Source organism: Balaenoptera physalus, assembly GCF_965194825.1.
Source record: "Balaenoptera physalus genome assembly, chromosome: 17".
Classification (NCBI taxonomy): Eukaryota; Metazoa; Chordata; class Mammalia; order Artiodactyla; family Balaenopteridae; genus Balaenoptera; species Balaenoptera physalus.
The window spans coordinates 78,197,750-78,219,200 of NC_138895.1; the positions used below are offsets into that span (position 1 = coordinate 78,197,750).

General features: G+C 41.8%; 1 long non-coding RNA gene across 1 annotated transcript in view; it reads right to left on the bottom strand.

Moving 5' to 3' along the window:
- The window catches only part of LOC309646995, a 45,324-nt gene extending 24,954 nt beyond the window's left edge, over positions 1-20,370 (bottom strand). Inside the window, exon 1 of the long non-coding RNA XR_014255723.1 lies at positions 267-20,370. This is a non-coding gene — a long non-coding RNA (uncharacterized lncRNA). The remainder of the gene's footprint in view (positions 1-266) is intronic.
- Positions 20,371-21,451: the final 1,081 nt, after the last annotated feature.

The following is a 21,451-nucleotide window of genomic DNA, read 5'->3' on the forward strand; positions in this document are numbered from 1 at the left end:
CAGTCTGTGGTATTTTATTATGGCAGCCCTAGCTGACCAGTACAGGTGGTTGTTGGATTTAGACAAATAACTAATCTTATATGGGCCCAATTATCTTGACTCTGGATCACAGAAGTCAGAGTGGTCTTTCATTTGTCCACTCTATAAACACTTGTTGAGGACCTACTATGTACCAGTTCCCGTGCTCAATGCTGAGAATGCAAGAGACATTAGATGTAGTCCTTGACTTCAAATATGAGATGCAGATGTGAATGAAAAATGATTACAGTGCACTATGACAGGTTCATTCAGTGAGGCTGATTGGCTGCTTCTTCAATGTTCAAGAAAGTCTTTGCAGCAGAGCCTATGTAGTTAAAAAAAACAAACAAACAGGTCATGAATATTGAGTGGGTGCTTGCTAAGCATCTTAGTGTTAAGGAAGAGAAGCTTTCAGGAAGAGATTTTATAAGGTGTGGAGCATCCAAGAGCAAACAGCTGTGGAGGCCAGGTCTAGAGACGTGGATATAAGCCAGTGTGGGTTCTAGGCAAACCCAGTCCTCAGCTTTCTTGCTCTGCTCTGAATCTCAGGGAGGCTGGTCCTGCAGGCTCCTGTATCAACTGGTTTCTAGCTGGCCTCAGACAATGGGAGAGGAGGGGTAGGAACAGTAAGGAGATGGGGAAAGCTACCAGGATTTCTTCCCATTACCCTCTGCTTCATGTGGTATCTTCATGTGGTGTGTCTCCTCCATGGGTCCCTCCATCATCAAACGGACCTTCCCATGATGGTTCCAGCTTTCAGGTTACCCTGGTCCCTGAGTGCCAGTAATGCCACCTCCTCCCTTTGTACCTCTGGCCTTGGGCTGGTGCTAGTGTCCCCCTGTCACTAAACTTTGGGTTGCCTCTGTCCCTTGTCTGCCTTCTCAGCAATGCAATCACCTCTGTAACTAATTCCCTGCATTAAAAACCTTCTGTATTAAATGTCCAAGTGGTCTCTGTTTTCCAATTAGACCCTGCCTAAGACATCTCAAAAAAGACCTTGGACTTTATTCTTAGTTGAAAGGAAGCCATAGAAGGTCACGCCATACACATTGGTGTGACCTTTAAGAATCACATTAGGAAGATGACTCTGGCTACAGGATGGAGTGTGGATTACAACGAAAGATACTGGAGAAAGGGAGACTAGCGAGAAGAATAATGCAAGAGCACGGGTGAGCAATGCTTAGGGCTTGAACCAGAGCAGATAAGATGGCAGGCTAAGCTGAGAACATGAGCAAGGACTTCCTCAGCAAGTTCTTAACACTCTTAATCTGTGTCACTTCTGACATCCTTAATATCACCTAAGGGCAATTAAGTATAATGCAAAGCTCAATGGACTGGTTCAAGTGCTTACTCTGCTTCTAATGGACTCTGTGACTTTGGACAAACCATTTATTAGGTACCCCATAATACCTACTTAGGAAAGTAACCCTCTGTTATTGAGTTTTACAGTCACCTTGCAAGATAGGTATTTTTAATACTCTCCCTACATTTTAAGAAAAATAAAAGAGGGAGATTCAAGATTCAGGGAAGTTGAGCAATTTACCCAAGCTTTCTCAACAAGCAATGGAAGCAGGAATCAAATCCAGGTCTGTGTGGCTCCCACGCCTATAATGAAAACCCATCTTACTGTGCTACTGCTTACCTGACTCACTGACCTTCAATCATAGAATGTTCCAGTTGGAGGGAACTGCAAAGCTTGTCTGATATAACTACCTTATTTAAGAGATGAAGAACCTAGGATTAAGAGCCCATTGCTCTTTCCACGTGCCAACTCACCTTTTTAAATTTAAAGAATCTAATGCTTTTGTGCTTGTCATATATATTAGTTTGGACTCTGTGTTTCAAAGCTTATTATTTTCCCACAGAGTTATAAGGAAAGATCATTTGTTTTCAATTATCAAAAAGAATTACACGTTGCTTATTCATCAAAGGCAAGCATTCTTGGCTTTCTCCAAGAAAGGAAAGGAGAACTCCCTGCTTTTGCATACTAATAAAGAACGCTAATACTGAATTGAGTGTATTTTTATAGGTAGACAGAGAACTCTGTCCCCCAAGTCCCAATATTCAACTCCAAAGTCCCAAATTGCAAAAAAAAATTTCACAGTCAATCTTACTTTTGGTTGCAATCCCTACATTATTATTTCACTTTATGATACCACTTTGAATAATCTTTAAATAATTTGAATAATCTTTAAAATAATAACTTCTATATCGAGTCAAATGAGAACATGTCTAAAAGTTATCTGGTGAAACTCAAATAGTGAAGAGATGCACTCCTTCCTTGGCTCGATATAATATAGCATACATTTTTTCTCTTACATCCCCATAAATGTTTCATGATATCTATTTGAGAGGACCTGCTTTATAATAAATAAAGGCAGCTATTTTAATTTCAGCAGCATTTATGGAGCACCTTTTTGGCTATGCACAGTGGTAATGATAAGATATGCAGCCACTGAATGTCAGCCCATCATTGGAGGTCACTGTTAAAGTAGACAGCGACGTTGCTTGTAATCGTGAGAAGGAGAAGAAGACGGACAGCAGGCACCGGCTCTGGGAGCTGGGTTGTAAATGAGGGCACATTAGCTGAATGAAATGCTTGCCAGGAGCAGGGACCCATAAATATTCCATGACACCCAACTGATTTCTCAAAATGAGTTCCAGTCGTCATTTGTAAATCAAGCCCATGAGTCTTTGGTTGCTCTTTCGCCCCCGCCATCCACTATGCTGTGTCTATGGCTAAATTTCTTCTGCTCCCACCAAACGATCACCCTCCATCCACTTTCCCTTGAAACTACCAAGCATACTGGAGTTTTCTAACATTTGGCTTATAAAATGGTCACATTAAGTAGACCGGGACACTTGAGAAAACTGCGGCAAAGGGAGGTAATGAAAACGAATGGAGGTGATGCAATGAAACACAACAGTGCTTAGAATGGAATGCCAGGGCTTCCTAACGCTTGAGCTCAGATTGTTTTCACTTAAAATGTTTCTCAACTTTTTCAGGTTATGGCACACAGAAAAATATTGCCGTTTGACACAATGGAGTTGATAAATGAGACTGTGTGAAGCTGGAGGAGATGGACCCAGAAGTGCCGTCCATGTAGCTCACCTCAAAGACTAAGGAATCCATAGCTTAGTTCCCTGTTGTATCTGTCAGGGAATTTATACCAGCTGTTGTAACAAACAACCAAAACCTTAGTGGGCTAACACAACCAAAGTTTATTTCTTTTTTTTTAATTGAAATATAGTTGATTTACAATACTGTGTTAGTTTCATATATCCAGAAAAGATGAAAACTCTAATTCGAAGTTTATTTCTTACTTGGGTCACTGCCTACCTAGGCACTCCAAGCAGTAAGTAGCATTCTAAGTATTGGTTTTGGGATCACAGCTCCTTCTGTCTTGTGGTGATACCATCCTCTAGACCCTCTTGGGAACCCTCCACTGGATTCTTCCCATACAGCCCACTGATAAGCAAAGAGAGAGAAGGAAGAATATCATGGGACCTTGTATAATCAGGAGTCCATTACTTCCTCCTTTAGTCCATTGCTAGATTCCAGCCAAATGGTCCATCTGGCAAGGGACTCTAGCACCCCTGGACTGTCCAGGAGGAGTAGATGGGGTGGTTGAGCATCTGGCCCATTTCTGCCACACGTAGAACTCCTCCAGGCTCCTCCTTTCCTCTTTGAGGAAACTGATCTGTGATTAGCAACCCTGGCATCACCTGGATCTTTTTTAGAAATACGGAAGCCCAGGACTGAGCTTTAGACTCTACTCTACATTTTAATAAGGTCCCCAGGTGATCTTGTTTCGAGAAACGTCGCCCCAGACCACCCACACCTCTGATCACCATCAAAACTGTTGCACCCATCAAAACAGCAAAAAAAATTGAATCACTAATGGTTTTCTATAACTATCATCTCCCAACTCAAAAGTGATGTGGATTGAATACATAAAGAAATGCACCTATCATGCAATGGAATCGATATTTATTAGCCACTTATTTCATGTCAGTGATAAAACCAGACACACCACACACATTATCTCATTTAAGAATTACCCTTATCCTGAGGGAGGGTTTATGATCTCTGCTAAAGAAAAGTGAGAAAAAACAAACTTGACAGGTAAAGAAACTTACTAAAGATCACTCAGCCGGTTAGTGAGGCAGTGAGACTGCGACCCAGAACCAGGGCTTCCAGTCTGGTACTTTTCATGCTCTGCCATGTGGTAGCTTGGCTACATTTCAAACCTGTTCTTTGGAAAATGGCCCAGTAGATAATAACTTGGAAAGGGCTCTGGAATTATGTGATTTGGAGAAGAAAATGGAATGCTCAATAGAAATTTAAAACATGCAAGTTGAAAATTTTTGAATTATTCAGTGGGGGAAAAAAGAGATTTCCTTAAAATTAGATTAAAAAGGAAAAAAAAGAGCTCTTATAGGCTGTTCCAGTTCATTTTAACCTCAGTGAGGAATCTGACATTTCTCATGTGCATATGATTAAGCACCCGGGAGAGTCAGGACACCCTGTCCCATGGCTGATTTCCATGAGAATTGTATGGCTTGTGGAGATAATTATAAAATTAATTCTCATCCCGATGTGAACAAGAAGAGGAAATGATATTCTGGTACTTCAAGGCCACAGCAGAGCCAGATACACTGGCCTCTACTCCTTCCCTAAGGACATCACTGCTCTAGATTTTGAGCTCTGAAATGCCCTTTCATCTTTGCTCCTCCCTATTTAATCACATTTGTTTATTCCTCCAGCAATTATTTGCACCTTATTAGGATGAAGTTGGAGTTTATAATGGTCTCAACAAGCAGAGTATTTCTCATGGTGTTAACTAGTAGTTCTCAAAAGTAAATAAGCATGAGAATTTGGGGAAAGACTATAAATGTAGATTCCTGAGCCCCATCCCAAGAAATTTTGACTCCGTACATCTGGACTGGTGATCAGGAATCTGAATGCTTAAAAAGCAGCCTAGTGTATTCCACACAGTAAAATACTGTTCAAAACTTGGGGAAAAAAAAGAAAATTCTGAAATACATGATGACGTGGATGAACCTTAAGGACATTATGCTAACTGAAATAAACCAGTCACCAAAAGGCAAACATGGTATTATTCCACTTACAGTTCTGGGGTATCTAAAATAGCCAGATTCATAAAATCAAAAAGTAGAATGGTAGTTGCTACGTTAAACGTGCTCAGAACACTTACATTAGCCTATAGTTGGGCAAAACTGTCTGACACAAAGCCTATTCTATAATAAAGTGTTGGATATCTCATGTAATTTATTGAATACTGTACTGAAAGTGAAAAACAGAATGGCTGGACGGGTACAGAATGGTTTTAAGTGTATCAGTTGTTTATGATCACATGGCTGACTGGCAGCTGGTATCTCATACCACTAGCCTGAAAAGAGATCAAAATTAAAAACTCACATTACAGCTTCTACTGAATATGATTCGCTTTCCCACCATCGTAAAGTGAAAAACGGTAAGTTTAACCATCATAAGTCAGGGACTTTCTGTATTTCATAAACTCTGCCCAAACCCAACCAGTTCTGCATCTTGTAAGTCCTACCGTGAAGATCACCTACCCTAAAATAGTACTAGTAATCACTCTTTACCTTTTATTTTGGAGGCACTATGGAGACTTATTTGATGTTCTTTTATTGTAATAAGCTTAATAAGCTTAATCTTGCTTGATCAGCAAGTTTTCTGTGCAGCCAACGGCCAACACCACAAAGCCTCAGCAGAGAACGACAGAAAATCCAGCACCCAATAAGCCTTCAATTATTGCTCTAGTCTGGACCAAGAGCCCTGACATATGTTAATGTACATTATGGGGTTACCCAGAATAATTTTTTAGCCAACCTCTTCCCAATGCTTGGTTGAAGAAAAGGGAGGGATGGAACCTCTTGCATTCATTCATACATTTATCCATGCATTCATGTGAAAAATATTTACTGATAACTATAATGGGCTAGGCACTAGAGATACCAAAACAAAACTTTCACCATCTAGCAAAGGGGTTGAATATGTAAACCAATGAGTGCAATAATGTGTAACAAGGGCTCTGATGAGTTTCTACTGGGATTAGTGGGAACACAGAAAATAGAGTGGTCTGTTCTACATGTAGAGTGAGGAAATATCACCTTGCACATAATGGATTTGATGCTTGAGCTAAGATGTATAAGATGATTAGATACTGCTAGGAAGATGAAGCAAGATAAACATTTCCAGCAGAGAAATCAGGAGGAAGAAAGGTCCAGAGACATAAAGAGGCTATGGTATCAATGGAGTAGCAAGTATTTTATCTTTTCTGGAGCACAGGACTTGAGAAACAAATCTAGAAAGACTGGTAAGGACCAGATAACCAAATGCCTTATCTTGATAGGGTATTTGAACTTGATAAAGCACAGAAAGGTTTTAAGCAAGAGAATGACAGAACAAGATACGTATTTTAGAAAGTTCCCTCTGGCAGCAGAATGAATTCCAAAGTGAAGTGGAAAGCAAAATGTTACTGGAGACAAGAACAGTAGTTGGCAAACCATTCCATTTGCCCATTCAAGAGATAGGGAAGGTTGGAACCAAGGGGTTTGAGGTTAAATTATGTCCCCCAAAAAGATAAGTACAAGTCCAAATCCCCTGTGTGTGAACATGACCTTATTTGAAAAGAAAGTCTTAGCAGATGTAATCAAGTTAAGATAAAATCATACTGGATAGGGGCTCTAATCCAACAACTTGTATCCTTAGAAGAACTGGGAAATTTGGACACAGAGACACACCCAGGGAGAAGGCCATGTGACAATGAAGGCAGGGATTGTAGTGATGCACCTACAAGCTAAAGAATGCCAAGGATTGCTGGCAACCTCCAGAAGCTATGAATAGACAAGGAAGAGCCTTCAGAGAAAGCATGACCATACTCACATCTCGATTTCAGACTTCTAGCCTCCAGAACTGCAAGAAAATACATTTATGTTGTTGTTTTTTCAATTTTATTGGAGTATAGTTGATTTACAATGTTGTGTTAATTTCAGGGGTACAGCAAAGTGATTCAGTTATACATATATTCATTTGCTTTAAGCCACCAGTTTATGGTATTTTGTTTACGGCAGCCCAAGGAAACTAATACAAAAGGGAATAGTAATCAAGAATGGGATGGGGCTTCCCTGGTGGCTCAGTGGTTAAGAATCTGCCTGCCAATGCAGGGGACACGGATTCGAGCCCTGGTCAGGGAAGATTCCCACATGCCGTGGAGCAACTAAGCCCAGGCGCCACAACTACTGAGCCCACGTGCCACAACTACTGAAGCCCACGTTCCTAGAGCCCGTGCTCCTCAACAAGAGAAGCCACCACAATGAGAAGCCCGCGCACCGCAGTGAAGAGTAGCCCCTGCTCGCCGCAACTAGAGAAAGCCCGCGCGAAAGCCCGCGTGTCAATGAAGACCCAACACAGCCAAAAATAAAATAAATAAATAAATTAAAAAAAAAAAAGAATGGGATGGAGGAGGATACGCCGTATTTAGGAAATAGAAACTTCAGGACTCAGAGAAGATTGGAAATAAGGGTTAGGAGACATGGCCAGTGGAGGTGGACCCAGAGCTTCGTACTTTCTTCAATATTGGACCGGTGAGCGTGAGTATCTAAGAGACTTCCAGCTGAAGGTAGCTGACAGGAAGGTGTTCACACTGGTGTGTAGACCAGGAAGAAGGCGTAGGCTGGACAGTCCCTAGTCACCCCAGGAGAGGGAGCCCATTGCAGGCAGAGCATACAACCTGATACCCTTGCTGAGTGACTTTGGAGAGAGAGAAATGTACACTATTCATTCAGTATTGTCCATCGTGTAACTCGAGAAACAGACGTTCCTCCTGCCTCCCCTTCCATCTGAGAGTTAAACTGTTTTACTTAAGGTTTGACAAATGCCATTTTATTCAATTGAGTGTTGTGTCCACTTGTGTGGCATGACTGTCATCCCAACTCTGTTTGCTATTGTAACAACCATTGGTGGCCGTGTTTCGTCCTTTTTCCTCCTTTACATTTCTTGCATCCGCTTTTCTACTTTAGTTCTATAGCTATTGCCTTATTTCTAGCCTCTTAGTCTGCTTCTCATCTCTAGTTTTTGTTTTGTTTTGAGTTTTTTTTTTTTTAAAGACTGAATCCACACTCCACATGCAGATTTTTTTCTTATATGTAAACCAGATCATGTAGGGGCTCTCCAGACCTGCTGGAGAGAGTCTCACCTGCCTTGCCTGACATGCCCTTCCACACCCAACTCTGGCTCCTTCTCCAGCCTCATCTCTCAGAGTGCATCCCTTGCATCCCTAAGTCCAATTATTATCCTACTACTCATAACTGTCTGAACTTCATTCTACTTCATTCATTCTGCTGCTTCTCATTGCTATTACTCCTCAAAGGCACACCACATCCTTTTGTTCCTGATCCTTTCCTCTTGTCAGGTCAAGGTGACTGTTCCAGGTGGTGATGGACAGTTCAAGGGTGGACAGCTGCCCTACTGTTCTTGCTGGTCCCTCTGCCCAGATTGACCTGTTCATCTATGTTGAGCTCTTATTCATGTTCGTAAGTGTCACCTCCTTCATGAAGCCTACATGATTCCCAGCCCAGTGCAAGAACTGACCACCTTCTCCTTTGTACTCCCACTGTGGGCATTTCTAGCAATGTTTCCTGCGCCATCCGCGTTACAACTCTGACTCTCTAGACAGACTACAGTCGCAGAAGGGTGGCTGCATCCCTTTTATCTTTTTAGTCTCAGCACCCAGCAAAGTGACACATACTAGGCTTTCAAAAAAAAGTGATGAATGAGAACAATAAGACTATTTAAATCCTACTGAAAGCCGGTCCTCCATGGGAAAAGCATCTGATGTGAGCACTGGGGATTTTCGCATCAGGGCTAGGTGATTTACGAGTTATATGATTTATCAGGCTTCATGTACCGGGTGTCACCTCTGCATTCAGCTTCACTCATCAAGAAAATGAACTCGATCCTGGGTCTCTGTCCTCCCAAGAACAGCTTGCCAGGAAAAGTCGTTAATGCAGTAAATTATCTTCCCAGCTGTTAATATCATGTTCCCGTCTTGTTTCCCTTCTTTTAATTCAGCTGAGCATCAATTTGCTCAGTAATATTTCCGTGAGTATCTTCATTTCATCAGCACCGTTGTCCCTCTGTTTGGCTGAGGGCTGAAATTACCAGGCTATGGCCAGGAGTGGAAGCAGTAGCCAGAACGAACAGTAACTTTTCCCCAGAGAGAAAGGCAGCCCCATTTCCAGCTTTCCCAGCCCTGCTTACCACTGAAATGCAGCCTGGCTGACACAGAGCAGGGAATTAGAAAGATCATCCTTTAGGAGAATGTTAGAAAATTAGGGGCATCTGTCTCCTCTAAACCAGAGGTTACAACATGAAAGCTAAGTGGAGAACACAAAAGACATACTGCCTTCTTTACCCAAGTTCAGTCTGCAAGCCACATCTAACAAACATGTTTTCATTCACTAAAAAAAATAGTTACCGTGGGCCTGCTATGGGACACTGAGCACTAAGGATGAAAAATAGCCCCTGAATTCACATCCCTTCTATTCCATTAGGTCAACAAATATCTCTTGAGTACCTATTGTACACCAAGCACTAGTCTCAGTCCTGGGGATGAAGGATTGATTTAGAGCAAGGCCATACCCTCCAAATCGGAGGAGATGTTTGGGCTGAAGGCTGAATGGCGACCAGAATGGGAGAAAGAACTTTCTAAGCAAAAAGAATAGCTCTTGCAAAGGCTCTGAGACAGAAATGAGCTTGACCTGTTCTAGGGATGGAGAGAACCTGGTGTGGTGAGAGCGAGCAGTGGGGTGTGGGGAGGTGAGGGCACGAGCAGGCACAGCCACGGCCTTCAGATCCGTCGCTCTGGATCTTATACTAAGCGGGATGGGGAGACACTGAAGGGTTTTAGAGAAATGCTGACATTATCTGCATTATCTTTAAACAGATCACTTGCTCACCCCCTGTGTGGAGAATGGGCTGCAGAGGAACTAGGCTGGAAGCACGGAGACCGGTGAGAACTCTTGGCTTTTGTCAAGGTGAGAAATGAGGTGATCTGAATGGGGATTGTCACGTTGAACGTGGTACGATGTATTCTGCGGTAAGATGGACAGGACTTCGTGATGGAAGAGAATGGGTTGTGCATGTAAAGAGGGAGCAAACCTAACTCTGAAGTGTGTACCCTGAACTACGCTGGGGATGGCAGTGCCATTTACTAAGGTGAGGAAGGCCTGGGAGTGGGGAGCAGATTTGGAGAGGAAAATCAGTAGGTCCGTTATGAACGTGTTAGGTTTGAGATGCCTATCAGACGTCCAAGGGGAGATGTCAAAGATGCAATGAGAGCTTAGAGAAGACGGAGGAAAGGAGGCGGCCTGGTGAGGGTGTGGAAACGCGGAAGTGCAGGGCCGCTTAGAAACACGGCACAGCTTGGAATGCAACTCCTATGCAGAGCAGCTGCCACATGTCAGGCATTAAACTTTAAATCTCATGTGCATTATCCCTTTTCACCCACACCACAAGGGAGATGCTGCTTTCCAAGTGATATAGAGCTTAAGGATGTAAGCACTGCAGCCTGTTTGCATCTGTACCCCAGCTCTGCTGTCTGTCTCTGTGACCTTGAGCAGAGTACTTAACAGGAGGTCTTTGTTTCCTCACCTGTAAACCAGAAATAATAACACAACCCAAATGAGAAGTAAAAGAGGTAATGCATATAAACATCAAACCACAACATGTAAATGCAATTACTAAGTAACAGGCATCATGGTTATCCTTGTTGATTATAATTCTGCTGTGGGTTGAATTGTGTCCCATAAAAATACGTTTCATTCCTAACCCCCAGTACATGTGAACTTACTTGGATAAAAGGTGTTTGCAGATGTCAGCAAGTTAAGATGAGTTCATAGCGGATATGGGCGGGTATTAATGAAATGCCCGGTATCGTCAGAAGAAGAGGGAAATCTGGACATGGAGACACATGTGGGAGAGTGCCAAGCAGAGATGGAGGCCTGCTGCCACAAGCCAAAGACTGTCAACAACTGACAGCACCCACCAGAGGCTGAAAGAGACGCATGGACCAGATTCTCCCTCAGTACCTCCAGAAGGAACCAGCCCTGCCAACATCTTGATCTCAGACTTCTAGCTTCCAGAACTGTGAGACAATTAATTTCTGTTGTTTTAAGCCACCCGTTTGTGGTATTGTTACAGCAGTGCTAGGAAACTACTACAAGTTTTATTTTGCAAAATAGGGAAACAGAAGTTCCAAAGAGGTGACACAGTCCTCCTAAGGTCACACAGTGCAAGACTGGTACCCCCGAACTCAGTGCAGTACGCTCCCTCCATTCAGCCCCTGGAAAACGTCACGGTATTAGGAGCTCAGCTTGCTGATGACTTAGTCAGTGTCCTACAGGCACCCAGGCTCCATGGGGAAGACAGACAGAAAACTAAGCAAAGTGAATGAGGCTCTGACATTGAGGGACTGGAAAAGGGCCCTGGGCGTATAGAGAGAGTGACCATTCCGACTTGGGCAGGGGTCAAGAATTTGACGAGGCAGGTGAAGGAACAGCCGGATGTGCACTCTCGTACGGAAAAGAAGATGCAAGGAGTGGCCAGCAGTCGCGAAGCCTGGAAAAGAGCACTGCCCTGGAGTCAGGCGGGGCGGGTCCTTTACAGACAAGCTGTCGGCCGCTGTGCAAAACACACGCGCCATCTCATGCAATCCTCCAGCCGGCACTTGGAGGAGGGTGTCATTAGACACGGACTTGACAGATGAGAACACGGAAGCTTTGAGAGGCCAAGCCGTTTGTCCCAGGTCACAAGGCCAGTGCCTACGGACAGGAGCCACAGGTCATCCTGAGTCCAGTGAGTCCTCCTTTGACCCTCATGCTGTCCTAGTTCTCAACCTGCTATACTGTCCCATTTTGTTCTTGTCCTTGGCTTTCGCTGCCTGACCCTGGAAAGGCGCTTAACCTCCCTGAGACTCAGTCTCCCTACCTGCAATCCAGAAATGGTAATAGTTATAGTTAATTGACGTTCAGCATGAAGCATGTTACCCCCTTCCTGCACACCAACTGGTAGCCTCGGTTGGGCCTCCCCAACACCAACAAGGTCACAGTGACATCAGGGCAAGAACAGCACTTATCAGAATTCTCCCCAGTTCCCGCTGAACATTGACAATGGAGAAGAAGAACAAAGAGCTTGCCTGTCTTCCTGCAGCCTTTTCAGGTGCATCAGAGGCAGAGAAGGCCAGTTAAGGAGGGGGAAATATTCTGGGAGTGGGTCGATAGGTAGAAACATGAAATGATGGCAGAAAAATTGAGGGATGGGTGTTTCTGGGCAGAAAAGAACAGATGTAGCAAACTGGGTTCACAGGAACAGCGATTTTATCTCAATTTGATGCTAGACAGCGACAGTCTGTTTAACAAATACACCTGCTGCCTGAGAGATTGTCAATTCCACTTCAAAACAGAGTCCCAAATGGGGGTAGTGGATCCCGTCCAGGCCTAGGACAGTTTTAAAAAGGCAAAAGGCTGAAAAGGTTGAACTGTGGGGAGGGCACAGGAGCCTAGAATGGAGGGCTCTGCAGAAATGAAAAGTGAGTCGGATGTGGAGCCAGGTCTCTCCTTAAACAGAGAAATCATCATAGCAACCATCGTAATAATGGGCAGTGTTTACGATTGCTTATTCTATGCCTGATGCTATTCTAAGCACGCTTGCACCCCAGTAAAGAAGGGGTTATTTTTATTTCTATTCTATGCATGAGGAAACAGAGAGAGAGATTTGAACCCAGGGACTCTTCCTCAAAATTGCTGGCCTTTAACTGCTACTCTACACAACTTCTTCGCCTTGTGCACAAGAAGGAACAAAGAGAGGAACAGGATTTAGTCAGCCCTCAGGGGATGCCAAGCTAAACGTCCCCCCTCAGAGTGTAAAACCCCAGCTGTGTGGTGATCGGGGGAGAAGGAAGTGTGGAGGGAAATGTAGAAATAAACTTACAGACTAATAGGAGAGATATACCTTAACCCAGAAAATAAAGAAATACGTCGTAACTTACCACAAATAAATGATGCCATGTGGGACTTCCCTGGTGGCGCAGTGGTTAAAAATCTACCTGCCAATGCAGGGGACACGGGTTCGATCCCTGGTCCAGGAAGATCCCACATGCCACAGAGCAACTAAGCCCGTGCGTCACAACTACTGAGCCTGCATGCCACAACTACTGAAGCCTGAGTGCCTAGAGCCTGTGCTCTGCAACAAGAGAAGCCACCGCAACAAAGAGTAGCCCCTGATCGCCACAACTAGAGAAAGCCCGTGCACAGCAACAAAGACCCAACACGGCCAAAAATAAATAAATAAATAACAATTTAAAAAAAAATGATGCCACGTTACGTGAAAATAAAGCAAGATGTGGTAATGAAGTAAAAATAGGGAGGAACATCTATTTAGAGTGAATGAACAAGAACTTCCTGAGAGGACATTTTCAGTGAATCCTGCATTATTGAAAAGGAGTTAGTCTTACATACAGTGGGAGGAAGAACATTCCAGAAGGCCTGAAGAAGGGAAAAATTTGAGGATCTAAAAGGTGGCCAGTGAGGCTGGAGGGAGAGAATGACCATTTCACCTGAAGGCTGGCATGACCTGGAGAAGACATGATATAATAAAATGCTAATATTAATACCTTTATAATAATAATAATAACGTCTACTTAGTCATACATATCTCACAGTGCACCTCCGACCTACTCTCTTATTTACTTCCAAATCTACAATCCTGGGCATGTGCCAGTAGGTGCTAGTCCCTCCATTTATTTGAGACAGGAGAGAGCTGAGAAGTTGTAACCCACCAAAAACATATAGTCAATGGTGGAAAAGCCAAGCACTGGACTTAGAACTCTAAAATCTCACTCAGTCCAGGCTCTTCCCCAGCGCACGGCACCTTGACTCACTGGAGCCGTAATTTAATGATGGGAAGTCCCCCGTTTAACCCTTCTCTTCAGCACATCGTTGAACGCTCATGTAGAACCACGACTCCTCAGTAGAGGCTCTTGCCTGTGGACCGAGGGGCCCTGTGCAAAGTTCCCGTCTTCTAACTTGGATACTTCCTGTAAACAGGGCCCAGTCTGCACATGACTCTAATAATCAAGAAAATAAATGAGATCCCAGAATCTCTTTTACTCTGGATAATAGCTCATTCCAGGAAGTCATTAATGCAGTAAATCAAACTCACAACTGTTGACACCATGAAAGTGTGCTGTTTACCTTCCTTTGATTCAGCTGAGTATCAATTAGCTCAGTGATATTTACATAAATATCTTGATTTGGAGGGCGGAATTGTCCATCTGCTTCTGGAAAGATTTAATTAGGTGTGTGTTGCTAGGGAAGAAGAAATTAATCCTTTTCAACATTAACCTTTTCAATTAATATATGTTCTGTGATGTATTGTAAAACATGCCTTGTTATGTAAATTCGATGAACTGGAACATTTCAGGCTGGAGAGATGATGTCTTTGAAAATATATCTCTCTTTCCAAATCTTGAAAATAAAAGGATATTTATATGCTCGTACACGTACATTTCCTCTTGGTGAGGGTTTCCTTCAACTCAACTTCTTGAAGGCTTCCTTCTGATGTTGCATAGATCCTTTACTCTGGGAAGGATGCTCACGTCCTCTCTACTCACCTGGGTAACTCCTGCTGGACCTCTCTTATTACCTTAACATTTTCTTCCTCCAGGGATGAGGGCTTCCTCGAATCCTGAGTAGGATCAGAACCCCATGTCATAGGCCTTCAGCACCGTGCACTTTTCCTTCAGTACACCCATCACTTGTAATGGCTCTTTTATGTGTGTCACACACAGGAACGTGCACTCCATAAATGTAGAGATCATGGAACCCTCGTCCACGGCTGTTTGTTGGGTGCCTAGCAAGGTGCCTGTCTCATGGAAATTATTCACTAAATGTACGTGGAATGAATGAGCAAAACCAGAATCATTAAGTAACAGATTCCTGTGATCTCACAGCTCATCATGCCAAATCACAGAAGCAAAAAAAAAAAATTGTTAAAGCTATGTGAATTTCAAAAGTAGAGATGAGTTTTTAAATGCAAAAGTAGCCCTCCCTTCCTCTTAAACACACTCTGACATGAATGGGAACTCCTGCTCCCAGATTATCCTCTATCATGAGCCTTGTGCAGCCAGGCGAGATCACTGAAGACTCCTGTGTTGCTCAGTTCAACATTTCGAAAGCCTCACTATTCAAGGAAAAGGTCTCTTCAACTTCATTCCTTGGGATGTTCCTCATCTCTTCTCTCTTGTCTACAGTCAGGTATTTCTTACTCCCTTGGAAGCTTTCCTTAAGGGCTAAATATTTTCATATAACTTCCCACAATCTTCACTCACTCTAAGATGGGGAGAATAATCATAATAATCACAGCCACCACTTATCAGAGGCCTACTCTGTTCTAGGCACTGTTCTAGGTTCTTCTTTCATAAACCCCTAAGCTTACAACAACCCTTAAGACAGCATTACCCATGTTTCCAGATGACAGAACAAAGACTCAGAGAGGTAAGTGATCTATACAAAGTCACATAAGAAATAGGATCCTGCCTGGATTTTTAAATTCAAATTGGTCTGTTTCAAAAGCCCACCAGCTTTGCCATTAGACCATAGTGCAACCATGGTCCCTTGCTGGACCAAAGCTTCCGCGTTAAGTAAAGGATTAGGTCTTAAATTATGACACTGTTAAACAAATTGACCAGCATTGACATGACTCAGAATAGCTTATCTCAAAAGATGTGACTCTATTAGTGTTATTGCTTCTATAAGAAACCAGCCTCTGTAAATTAGTTGACAAAGCTTGAACATATAGAGCAGAGACTGGCAATTTTTTTCTGTAAAGGGTCGGGATAGTAAATATTTTTGGCTTTGTGGGTCACATGGTCTCTACTGCAACAACTCAACTCTGCCATTGCAGACAGAAAAAACCATGGACAATTCCCAATGAATGGGTGTACCTATGTTCCAACAAGACTTTATTTACAAAAACGGGGGCAGGATGGATTTGGGCCTTGGGCTGTAGTTTGTTGACCTCTGAAATAGAGGGAAGGTAGACTTGATGTTTCTACCACTCTACAATGAATATGTAACTTAATCCTCACATTAATACTTTAAAATAAATGGAAGTACTACTTTCATTTTAAAGACAAGGAAATTGAGGCTTCAGAGAAAGATAAAGAGATCGAGGCCCAAGGTCACACAGCTATTAACCGTGTTTCTATTGCCCTGAGCCCAAGCAGGTTTCCAGTTTCCCAAGCTGGGCTGTTGTTATTATTTGTTTCCTTCTTTATTCCAATAAACTAAGAATATCTTTAAATTGCATCAGAATCTCTAGCCCGTCAGGGACCCTCAACTCCTCAGTATTCAAAACATCCTCCTTTGCCTCTCCAAAGCCCTTCCACCCATGGTGAGGGCAGGAGATGGTAATTCATGAGAAAAGGGAGCTGTCAAATAAGGATTCCAGTGACCAGTTTTCCTGTGGGAGTGATAAGAAGTGACAGCTCCAGACAGAAGGGGCCATAACTACCTAAGGACTGACTGGCACATAGCAGGTGATCAATAGCTCAACACTGAATGATTTAAGTGGATGGAAGAATTTGACATGAGAACACCAGTCATGTTGACTTAAGTTGAGGCAGATTATTAGACAAGAACTGGGGCTTTGGGTCAGACTGACTTTCTTCAGGTCCTGACCTCGCAACTCATTAAGCAAATAACCTCGGAAAAGTTACTTAACACTGGTGAACCTCAATTTCCTCATATGTAGAAATGTCAATAATACCAGTACCACTTTAATAAGCTGTTGTGAGGATTAAATAAGATAATGCATGTAGGGTACATAGCTCATTTTATAACTCAACAAATGGTAGCAATTGTGATGACTACAATAATAACAATCACCATTATTACCTACTACACTTGCACTTTGAGCTCTCATTGGCTTCTACAGCCAACATCTCCCATCCTGGAGAGAAGAACCATGAATACCAGTTAAGCATGCAAAGCCCTGCAGTACAATATACTGAATCACTGAATATGTTGGTGTGACCATGGTTGTATCTATCACCAAACCTCTCTTCAAAGGCCTGCATTCTAAAGAATTTTACTATAAAATTATACCAGTATTGGAACTACAAGAACGTAAAAATGATGGACATATGCCAATGTGGAGACTAAGGGTGAACATAGACAAATAAAGACAGTTTGATTTACTGCAGATTTTGAGATATATTTTTTCCTTTGTTTGTTTTGTGTTTATGTACTTCCATTAAGGAAGCCACAATGCTACTTATAAAATAAGAAAAACAGAACAAAGAAAACTTTCAATGAACTATGTCAAAATCAATGATATTTAGAAGAAAATAAAAACCCTCACCAAACTCATACGAAATTACTTCTATTAACTTAAGCATACATGAGATAACTATTTTGTTAACTTGATTAAAGAGTTTTATTTATTACATTTTTAGAAATCTCTCATGGACTTCTGCTTTTCTGCTTGTGCGCCATTCAACAGGCTACTTAGCTGATTTCCTTTTCCTTTCCTTCCATGTTTATTACTGATTTCTATTCAACAGAGGAGCAGTGAAATAATTGGCCTATTCAGAGGAAACACTGATGATCATTTTCATGAGTCATGTCTGTCCCATCACACAGACTGCTTTTGAACTTCCCAGGACAGTACGATGGAAGGTTCTCAGGGCACAAGTTCATCCACTTGTTATTCCAAATGGCCAGGCAACTCATTGACCAATTAAGTAACAGGCCGTGAGTTTTCTGAGACTTCTTTTGTTTTACAAAATGTCTTATTCCCACAAAAGAGGTTTAGAGAAGTATTATATGTCATTCCCCTTAGGCTCTCAGTATTCCCTTGTTCCTAAAAGGTCACTCTATGTATATGGAATCAGCAGAGGTGTGCTTGTCTCCAGCTTTGCCATTTATTCATCATGTGATCTTGGGAAAATCATTTACTTTCTCTATGTTTCAATCATGCCATCTGCCCTAACAACCTCACCAATATCGTGTATATAAAATGGTGTTTACCATTATTTTATTATTTCCCAAAACAGAAACTGAGCACCTACAAAGTCCCAGACTACTCTGCTAGGTGTCTAGGACTCTAAAAGGAAAGACACAGAACCTGCTCTCAAGAATTCAGTGGAGAAGACACACAAGTAGGCAATCAAATAGAGGGTGCTGTGGGACCAGAGTTGGTATGGGGGTGGGGGACACCCAAGTATCCTGAGGTCATAGAAGGCTTCACAAGACGTGATGTTCAGTTGATTCCTGAAGAAGAGAGAAGGAAGCAGGGGACACAGTCTGATCACTGGGAAAAGCACAGATGAAAATACTGGCACATCAAGGAGCCCAGTGCATTGGGAAAATGTCCTATAATTCATAGGGACTAAAGCCCAAGGGAAAATATAGGGAGTTGGAAGATATGATAAATATAAGCCTGGAGGAGAAATAATAACAAAGATTACTGAATGTTTTATATGCAAAACCAAGAAAAATAACCCTTAACATCATTGGGTTCTTAATCTTCATTAGGTCTCCTATGAACCTTAATATTCCTCTTTATCATTACCATGACCACATAAGGTAGGTACTATTCTATTACCAACCCCATCTGAGCAAATAGAGACCTAGAGAGTTTAAGACCTTCACAAAGTCATGCAGAAAGTGGTCTGTTCAAGACCCTAACTTAATTCTGTCCAAATAGTCACTGCTACTCATACCCACTGTGCTCTCCTGCCTCTACTGAGGGTCTGGGCTTCACTGCACAACCAATGAGGAGCCTGTGTTAGACACACTATAGAATGGACCACGTGATCCCCACCTCTTGGTATTCATAACCCTGTGTAACCTCTGCTCTTTCTTTTTTTATTTCAATTTTATTTTATTTATTCATTTATTATACAGCAGGTTCTTATTAGTTATCTATTTTGTACACATCAGTGTATACATGTCAATCCCAATCTCCCAATTCATTCCACCACCCCCCACCCCCACTTTCCCCCTTTGGTGTCCATACGTTTGTTCTCTACATCTGTGTCTCTATTTCTGCCCTGCAAACCTGTTCATCTGTACCACTTTTCTAGATTCCACATATATGCGTTAATATACAATATTTGTTCTTCTCTTTCTGACTTACTTCACTCTGTATGACAGTCTCTAGGTCCATCTACATCTCTACAAATGACCCAATTTCATTGCTTATTATGGCTGAGTAATATTCCATTGTATATATGTACCACATCTTCTTTATCCGTTTGTCTGTCGATGGGCATTTAGGTTGCTTCCATGACCTGGCTATTATAAATAGTGCTGCAATGAACATTGGGGTGCATGTGTCTTTTTGAATTATGGTTTTCTCTGGGTATATGCCCAGTAGTGGGATTGCTGGGTCATATGGTAATTCTATTTTTAGTTTTTTAAGGAACCTCCATAGTGGCTGTATCAATTTACATTCTCACCAACAGAGCAAGAGGGTTCCCTTTTCTCCACACCCTCTCCAGCATTTGTTGTTTGTAGATTTTCTGATGATGCCCATCCTAACCGGTGTGAGGTGATAACTCATTGTAGTTTTGATTTGCATTTCTCTAATAATTAGTGATGTTGAGCAGCTTTTCATGTGCCTCTTGGCCATCTGTATGTCTTCTTTGGAGAGATATCTATTTAGGTCTTCTGACCATTTTTTGATTGGGTTGTTTGTTTTTTTTATATTGAGCTGCATGAGCTATTTATATATTTTGGAGATTAATCCTTTGTCCATTGATTCGTTTGCAAATATTTTCTCGCATTCTGAGGATTTTCTTTTTGTCTTGTTTATAGTTTCCTTTGCTGTGCAAAAGCTTTTATGTTTCATTAGGTCCCATTTGTTTATTTTTGTTTTTATCTCCATTACTGTGGAAGGTGGGTCCCAAAAAGATCTTGCTGTGATTTATGTCAAAGAGTGTTCTTCCTATGTTTTCCTCTAAGACTCTTATAGTGTCCAGTCTTATATTTAGGTCTTCAATCCATTTTGAGTTTATTTTTGTATATGATGCTAGGGAGTGTTCTAATTTCATTCTTTTACATGTAGCTGTCCAGTTTTCCCAGCACCACTTATTGAAGAGGCTGTCTTTCCTCCACTGTATATTCTTGCCTCCTTTATCAAAGATAAGGTGACCATATGTGCATGGGTTTATCTCTGGGCTTTCTGTCCTGTTCCATTGATCTATATTTCTGTTTTGTTGCCAGTACTATATTGCCTTGATTACTGTAGCTTTGTAGTATAGTCTGAAGTCAGGGAGCCTGATTCCTCCAGCTCCATTTTTTTCCCTCAAGCTTGCTTTGGGTATTCGGGGTTTTTGTGTCTCCATACAAATTTTAAGGTTTTTGTTCTAGTTCTGTAAAAAATGCCATTGGTAATTTGAGAGGGATTGCATTGAATCTGTAGATTGCTTTGGGTAGTATAGCCCTTTTCACAATGTTGATTCTTCCAATCCAGGAACATGGTATATCTCTCCATCTGTGTCATCTTTGATTTCTTTCATCAGTGTCTTATAGTTTTCCAAGTACAGGTCTTTTACCTCCTTAGATAGGTTTATTCCTAGGTATTTTATTCTTTTTGTTGCAATGGTGAATGGGATTGTTTACTTAATTTCTCTTTCTGATCTTTCATTATTAGTGTATAGGAATGTCATAGATTTCTGTGCATTAATTTTGTATCCTGCAACTTTACCAAATAAATTGATTAGCTCTAGTAGTTTTCTGGTGGCATCTTTAGGATTTTCTATGTATAGTATCATGTCATCTGCAAACAGTGACAGTTTTACTTCTTCTTTTCCAATTGGTATTCCTTTTTTCTTTTTCTTCTCTGATTGCCATGGCTAGGACTTCCAAAACTATGTTGAATAGTGGCAAGAGTGCATTGTCTTGTTCTTGATCTTAGAGGAAATGCTTTCAGTTTCTCACCATTGAGAATGATGTTGGCTGTGGGTTTGTCATATATGGCCTTTATTATGTTGAGGTAGGTTCCCTCTATGCCCACTTTCTGGAGAGTTTTTGTCATAAATGGGTGTTGAATTTTGTCAAAAGCTTTTTCTGCATCTATTGAGATGATCATATGGTTTTTCTTCTTCAGTTTGTTGATATGGTGTATCACATTGATTGATTTGCATATATTGAAGAATCCTTGCATCACTGGGACAAATTCCACTTGATCATGGTGTATAATCCTTTTAATGTGTTGTTGGATTCTGTTTGCTAGTATTTTGTTGAGGATTTTTGCATCTATATTCATCAGTGATATTGGTCTGTAATTTTCTTTTTTTGTAGTATCTCTATCTGATTT